The sequence below is a fragment of the Teleopsis dalmanni genome, chromosome 1 (genome assembly GCF_002237135.1).
Source record: "Teleopsis dalmanni isolate 2A chromosome 1, ASM223713v2, whole genome shotgun sequence".
Taxonomy (NCBI): domain Eukaryota; kingdom Metazoa; phylum Arthropoda; class Insecta; order Diptera; family Diopsidae; genus Teleopsis; species Teleopsis dalmanni.
This window is the reverse complement of record NC_051846.1, coordinates 34,903,013-34,911,447: the sequence shown is the minus strand read 5'-3', so window position 1 is coordinate 34,911,447 and position 8,435 is coordinate 34,903,013.

Genomic DNA, 8,435 nt, shown 5'->3' with positions numbered 1-8,435 from the left:
AATATGCTAGAAAATATTCCTTTAACGTCGACTGTCTTCCATTACTGTTCGTTTAATTTCTTATAACGTTCCTAACGTTCCGTTTTGCTTTGAAATAATTCATTACAAAAAAGCTTCATAATTAATCTCATAAAATTGCATTGTACTGCATATTTTTTATTCATATTTATTAATTTCCTTTTCTTTTTTTTTTAAATTGCATAAATTATTTGTAATTAGATATAAAAGATAATGCTTGCGATTTTTTTGTAGCCTTAAGGGATTTCTTTACTGCTCTTTACTAACTCTGTTTGCGTGTGAATCGATTGATAATTATCGATAAATTATGTAGTTTTTTTTTAGAAAAAAACATAATTTTTGCAGATTAGTGATTAGTTTTCGATTTCACAAATATTCAATTTAAAATATTTTATTGCCAATTTCCTGTTGCTTTCCTGTATTAAGAAATCATATATACATTAATTTATATTTAACTGCATGCAATTAAATTAAATTTCTCATACTTCATTCATAATTCGTTTTTCGCTTATGTAAGTCTTAAGATTACTTAATATAAAAATGTGAACATAATTTTGTTTTCTATTAAATAATGTAATAAGTTGTAAATTATTTTAATGTTCCAAAATTTTTAAGACAATGATTAGTTGTCCAAATAAAAGACACCAAAAAAAGAAAGATAAAACAAAACTGGTCGTCATCAAAGTACGGCAATCATAGCACCAAATTCCCACATTCAACTAAAAAGTGAAATAAAATTAAAAAAATAAATTAATTAAATGTGATGTTACGTTGTCAACAATTTCAGTTGAAATTATTACTAATTCTGTCAGGTTTGTCGACAAAAAAGAAAAGACAACAAAAAAATTACACATTAGCTTTTTTTACAATTTAACAGTTGCTGGTACTTTGAAAAATTACAATGTAACAAAATATATTATAACAAACATGCATATGAATCGTATATGTGTATTATGTATTAGATTTAGAAGTTGTCAAAAATGTTAACAACTTCGTGATATATTTAGTTGACTAATTACTGTTTAAAACAATTAGTTTTACAACTAGCAGATATTTCCATACTATTACTATTTACGAGAGGACGGCTTCAAATTTCTGGAGCGTCTTTTATATTTTCACTGACTAAACGAGAATCTTGATTTTATCAAGTTATTATTTTTTTATATTTTTTTATTTTATTTTTATGTATATCAATTTTATTTAGTGTTTGAATAAAACATACTCTGGCGACTAATTATTCTTCGAGATGTCTGATTTCCAATATCTTACTTTAGCAGGAAATAACTACAGGACATAATTTTCGGAATATGGTAAATTTGGGTGTCGTATTTATGTAACGCTATTATTTCTTCTTCAAACTAGCAGATTTATCATATGAACTTTGGTTCCTTTAGGCTAATGACTTAGCACTTCTTCAACCGACTCACATTCATATTTACAAACTTGGATATTTAGCATAAGACAGACAGTGATGAAAATGATACGTTATTAATTTGTGTGTTCTAATAGAATAATTTTTATATACCCTATACGTATCGTTGATTATAATAAATGTATTTACACTTCTTTGCAATATTGGTTACTTTAGTGAAAAATGAGACCCCGTACTAAATTAATGTTACGTATCTACTATATCCAATTATGCGATAAGATGGTGTATTTTATTTCAATAAAATATTTGGTTTTCAATAAGTGATCATTTTTTAATTAAAGTGAAGATTATTATTTTATTTATAATTATAAGATTTATAATTATAACATCAAATATACAATTACATTTATTATAGATCCATCACAAGAATGACTCTAATTAATATCTATAATATCATAAAATCTAGTGTCGATGATGTATTTAGAATTATCCGAAACATGTGTTGAAACAAAATGTAGAGGAGGATGCCCTGTCAGTTTCTTAGGGGATAATATTTCAGTGTAAAGTTTTAGATCCATCGGGGAGATTAATAAATCATTTGGAAATAAAGTTTTAAAAGCAGTGTGGAGAGAAAAAATTTATTGACGAAATAAAAAGATTGACGCAGAGTAATTAATTAATATTCATAATAAAATCGAATGCTCTTATTTTAGTTAGGTCAGTCACATGTTAAGAATGATCCCAAATGAGTTCCGAAATATAATTTGGAGAAAGAACTTCTATTGGATGTCCAAGTGATAACATTTATGAATTAAGTTTTAGAGGCAGTGTGAAGAAAAAAAAAGCATGGATAACATAAAAAGAATGGTGCAGAACCATTACTTAATATCATTCAGTCAAGAGCCATCATTTTAGTCGTGTGTTAAGAATGATCTGAAATGCGTTCTTAAATAAATTCTGGATGAAGAAGCTCTGTTAGATACTCACTGATAGTATTTGAGAATAAAGTAGCATTAAAAGGCAGCTTTATTAATCCATATATTTTGTTTTGCATAATATCCATATTTTTATTTGTTTTGTTATGCTTTATAACGAACAGTAAGTTGGTAATGGTTTTTAGTCACCAGATGATTAGGAGTTGTCATAAGTTGTCTGATCTCAGGATATATATAATTAGTTCTGTATTTATTTTAAGGGAGAAATGCGCTTATGGTTTGCACTTCTATCCTGATCGTTATAACATTATATTACATGGATCATTTTAACTTAATTTCTTTATATGGTATCTGAGTTCATACAGATCTGTCGTTAGATTTTTTATATTCTCTGCCAATTCGTTAACTCAATCAAATTTATGTTAAATTCTTTCCCTTTTATCTGTTTTTTTTCTGATTCTGGACTAAATTTCATTTTAACTCTATCTTTATTCTTAGTATTCTCTTCTTTCTATCTCTTTCCTTCCTTTCTTACCTCAACTAAAATTGTAACACTCAATAACCATTTCCGGTTGAGTCATTGCTATCTTCACATCTATCTTTCGTTGGGTTTACGTTATTACCACTTGAGACATACGGTTGGCACTTGCAGGAATACCAATTCCAACTGAGTCAACATAATTTTTACGTCAATGTCATTTTTTCTAACTCGTTCACTTTAATTCTTTTTCTAATTTTTCTTAGTTGTTCTGTTTGTTGTTTGTAAACAATTTTTTTGTTTGTTTTGTCATTTGCTCTTGTTGCTTTCGTTTTGTTTGTTATTACTTAACATTCACCTACTTTTCACCTTGTCAGCTCTTAGAGAATGTACTGGTTAAGGTAAAACAGTTAAGAAAAAACTAAGTAAATATATATGGAGACAAATAAAAATTAAAACAATAACAAATTTACAGCCAAGAGGCAAGGCAAACAACGTGCAAATGGCCAAGAGAAGATACAAGTCAAATAAGAAAGTTAATTAGTCTCTAAACAAAATTAAAGAAATAAAAAAACAAACAAAATAAAAACCAAAAGATACATTTAAGAAGATACTATAGACAGTAAGATAAAATGAAAATGAAAATAATCATAAAAACGTAAAAATAAATTAGAAAATAAAAACTTAAAGATACAATTTAGCCTGGTTTTCACAGATAATTAATATAAATGCAGAATATATTTTGTACTAACAATGTTTGCAATTAAAGTCAATAGGACAAGGGAGAGATTTTTACAAATTTCCCACAGTATCTTTTTTTTAAATTTAATTTAAATGAGACTAGTTTAGTTGCAATTAAAGCGCCCTGAACTTCTTCAAAGTTTAAGCGTTTCATCATAAAAATACTTTATTTCATTATTTTGTATCTATTTTAGCTTAAATATTTTGCTTCGGCTAAGCACACTCACATCGAGTATCTCAAGTATTTAAATCTGTTCGATTGTTTGCGCCAGTAGCGCAATTTCAGTAAAAATGTTCAAATCTCAGATTTACTATCATTTCACTGATGGTGGAACGTGTTGAAGAGTTTTAATAAATATTTCTTAAATTTATACTTATCCAAAGGTGTGCTAAATATATTGAAATTTGCCTCCGGCGTCATTAAGCTAAGATTTTGCGCTAAAATAAGTGAGAAATATATATTTTTTTTATTTATTTTTAAAAATAAAATGTTTATATATAACTACAGTAGTATATACATGTAATGAAATTTGTATATAATTTTATGACAAAATTAATTAAAGTTTAAAAATAACTAATTTGTGAAGAGAATGCAAAAAGATTTTATAGACGCTTAAACTAAATTTATCCGACTTACCTACATATGGCAAGACCGTAGCTAATTTCTAATAGGGAAATTCCTTTTCTTTAGCAAATTATTAATATTAATTATAATAGCATATAAGCAGTGAAAGTAAGAAAAAATTAAAAAGTTATTAAAATGTTCAATAGTTTTCTACAAAATCTATTATCATGCAAAGTTATTAAAATCATACATTACATAGTTTTTATGTAATACATATAGTAATGTATTCGAGAATACTTAAACTCGAACATAGCGAGCTAAGTATGAAAATGTTCGAAAACTATTTGCTGTTCGAACATTTGTTACCATAAGTAGTTGTAAAACAGTGAGTAGATAGACGAAGGTTCGAGTAGCTTGAACAGTTTTGGTAAATTATTATTATTATACATAGTCTAGAACTTACAATTTCTACTAATTATTTTCATTTGTTTCTATTCTCTACCAGTTATCTCAGTTCGTTAAACGATTTTCGAGGATCTGTCTAAACAGTCTTCCTGCATGATATAAATAATCCGTTGTGGCGCTTTGTTCCTTGTGGGTTCTATATAAAAACGAGGCTTACATCCTACTATTTATATATTAAAGTGTTTATTTCGGTGCTGAGGCTAACTCGATTCATTAGACTTTTTTCGTTAAAGATAGTACTCGGATTTTGATAGTTCTTAGCGATGGTTTCCGGCCACCTGATATCTACTTTTAAGATGTCTACTTTTGAATGATTTCAATTTTGATTTAAATTAAATTTTTAAATTAAAACCTTGCTTTCCGAGCTATTTTTCGTATTCCTGCTAATAAACCACCGTAGTTATTATAATTATATTTTTGGATGGTGTGAAGCTTTATTTAACATTTGCTTTACGTACGGTGATCGAAGTCTTTGCTATTGTTTTTCAAGGAAATAAGTTGTCAAGGTTCAAATACTGTCTGTTGAAGAGACCGAACTGTTTTTTATGTATCTTTTTTATATATATTTTTTTACATATTTTTATATATTTTTTAATATATATTATTTTATATATATTATTTTATATATATTATTTTATATATATTTTTTTGTCTATATTTTTTGTATATATATATTTTTTTTTATATTTTTTTTTAATTGTTTTTTTTAATATATTTTTTTTTATGTATTTTTGTATATATTTATATATATATATAAAGTTTTTTTTATAGAGCGGTTTCGAAAAGTAGTGAACTACAACAACAAAAATCTTTTTTCTTTTTCTTTTTTTCTATTTTGTTTTTATATATAGTTTTTGTTATGTTTTTTTATGTATTTTTTAACATATTTTTTTATTATTTTTTTATATAGTCTTTTAGTTTTATATATATATTTTATATAGTTTTTTTTTATAGTGAGGTTTCGAAAAGTAGCGAACTACACCAACAGGAATGCTTTTCATATTATTTTAATTAATTGATTGATTTTTTTATGTATTTTTTATATGTATATTTTGTATATATTTTTTATATACATTTTTATATGTATATATTTTTGTGTGTTTCTTTTTTATTTTTTATTTTTCTTTTTTATTTTTTTATTTATTTTTGTTTAATATTTTGTTTTAATATTTTTTTTAATATGTTTTCTAATAGATTATTTTATTCTTGTTTTTTTTATATTTTTTTTATATTTTTTTTATATTTTGTTTTTATATTTTTGTGTTTTATACAGTGTTTTTTTGTGACAGAATGATTGTTCATAATTGTGTTACAATTCAATAGAAACAAAAAAGAAAACACATCTTTTTTTGATTTGATGGAGCTAGAATTATTATGATTGAGTTAATTTATAAAGTACTAAGCTATTTTGATATAATTAATTTTATAGTATTATTCAAAAGCTTATTTCTTGTTCACTTAATCAGTATATCAAAGCACTGCTTAAATCATTAAAATAACCACATAAGTAAATTATACTTAAATGCCGACAGTTATGTTGTGTCCTTGCTTAATTTTCTAAAACCACGCATACACGGCAAACGCATTTGAGCCAGCAAGTAAATCAAGGCAGAAAATTAACCACAAATGACACGTCACGTCTAATCACAGTCGAGTGAAATCTAACATAAAATCGCATTTTCGCAACGCTAATGAGCGTATAAAGCCATACAAAATATTCATGTGCATTAAATATTTAAAAAATAATATGTCTCCTCTTAGAAACTTCATATGCCATTTGCCATTTCGCCATTTTGCCATTTACCTCCTGCAAACTTTGATGATCAAACAGTTAAAGTATCATTAATTCTAAAATGAAATGAGCAACTAATTTCAGCATAAAAGTGCAATATTTCTAATGTCCATGCATATCCGTATGTATGTGTATCAGTATGTCGTATATCCTCTGTCAAGTCCCCTCTATTATTCCTTGCCGTCAATTTCTACTTTATTTCGATTTAAAAACATTAATTAAATGATGAAAAATAGAAAAAAATTACAAAAAGAAAATGTACAAAAGTTTGAGATGAGAAATGGTAATGCTTTTTATTTGAACTTTTTACAATTTACTTTTATGTAATTTATTTACGAATCGCATAGACAAGAAAGCAAGAAAGAAGAAGAGTGCAAGTTTACTCCACGGGTATTCCTTTTTCCCACTGTTACATGCAATCTGGCTGAAGCATTTTATTTGGATGCACAGCACAAATGGCTTGGCTTTAAAGATGGAAAGATGGAAAAACGGCAAAGCAGCAAAAGCAAAAAATTGTAAAAGAAATTGAAGAAACGCTTGAAATGGAATTCTGTTGCATTAACATGGTTAATGGGAACTCATTCATGGCTCACAACGTGTCGTTCACGCTAATGGTCATGTTGACTGAATGCATGCGTCTGCAATTGTAACGTACTTGCCGCCTGAGATGGCTGGCTTGATGGCAGCTTGGCTGATTGTCGTGACGGCTGATTGTCGTTGTAGTTGGTTAGTTCGTTGGTAGGTTGGTTGTCGTTTGATGGCTAAACGCGGACTAGGAGACGCTAATGCCACTGCTGATGATGATGATTACGATGACGATGACGACGACGATGATGATGACGATTGTGATGAAAGCCAAATGCGACACCAAAACATAAAATGTTGAAAATAAAATAAATGAAAAGTAAACTAAAAAGAAAAAAAAAATCAAATTAAAAAAATAGCAAATATAAAAAATTAAAAAGAAAATTGACAAAAGTGAAAAATCATAAAAGAAAAGTTCTGCTCTTTAAGCAAGTTTCCGTATGTTGTGCGGCTTGTGCCACATGTGCCGCATGTGAAAAGCGTGATTTATGTGCATTTCATTCGAAAGGTGTAAATAAATTTCTATTTCAGCTGAGAATGTGCAAAGCACATAAATGAATTAATATGAAATTAAATTTTATTTATGGTCATTATTAGGCGAAATGCGTAAAATGATTCTCATAAAATGTTGGAAATAATATAAAAACCAAAAAAAAAAAAAATAAAAAAAAATTTGTTTACATTTTTGCGTTTTCTTGTCGCGCACCCAAATGCGGCTAATTTCTGCTTTTACTTTTGTGCATAATTTTTTTTATTTGTCTTGTTATTAATTTTCAACTTAGCCTATAACAATGGTCTGGTCTGCTTCAATTCAAAACGTGTCTGAAATTTTCTTTGCATATATTATAGCTCTATACCTCCCCCTTTTTGGTCTACTACACACTTTACCACGCACGTTGATCGCGATATCTATACTATGCGCTTTTTTTTTCTCCCGCACTCGGAATTATACTATCAGACGAAGTTGAGGGCGTGTGCGCCAACGCATTAATTTTTATTCGTACGGCGGCTTTAGTGCGTTTCAGGCACTAAAGCCTGAAGTTTTATTAAAAGTTAGGCTTTTACTAGACTCTCTGACTGACATCAAGCGAAAAGTAACATAAATATCGTGTTCGACGTTTTCTCTGTTTACTGTTAATATCTCGAATTGTGTCAATGAAATCGATGTCACGTAATCTGTGTGACGTTCCAAAGTTACCAATGTGGCTTTGTGGTTTACATGCAGTGCAGGATTTGTTATGCAGAAAATTATTTGGAACACATTCGCTTCAGTCAGTAGTGGCTTGTGTTTGCGAAGGTGGAAAATGGTTCGATTTGTGTGCAGAGAAAATTTTCATTGCAATTCGATTATTAAAAATTCTTCATAAAAATTTACTTCAATTTATATATCACATTTTTTATATCTTTATAATATCAAATTATGGGAAAGCTAGAATGCAAATTCTAGTTCGAATTAAATTTTATTTCATTATTGTGATAAAAAA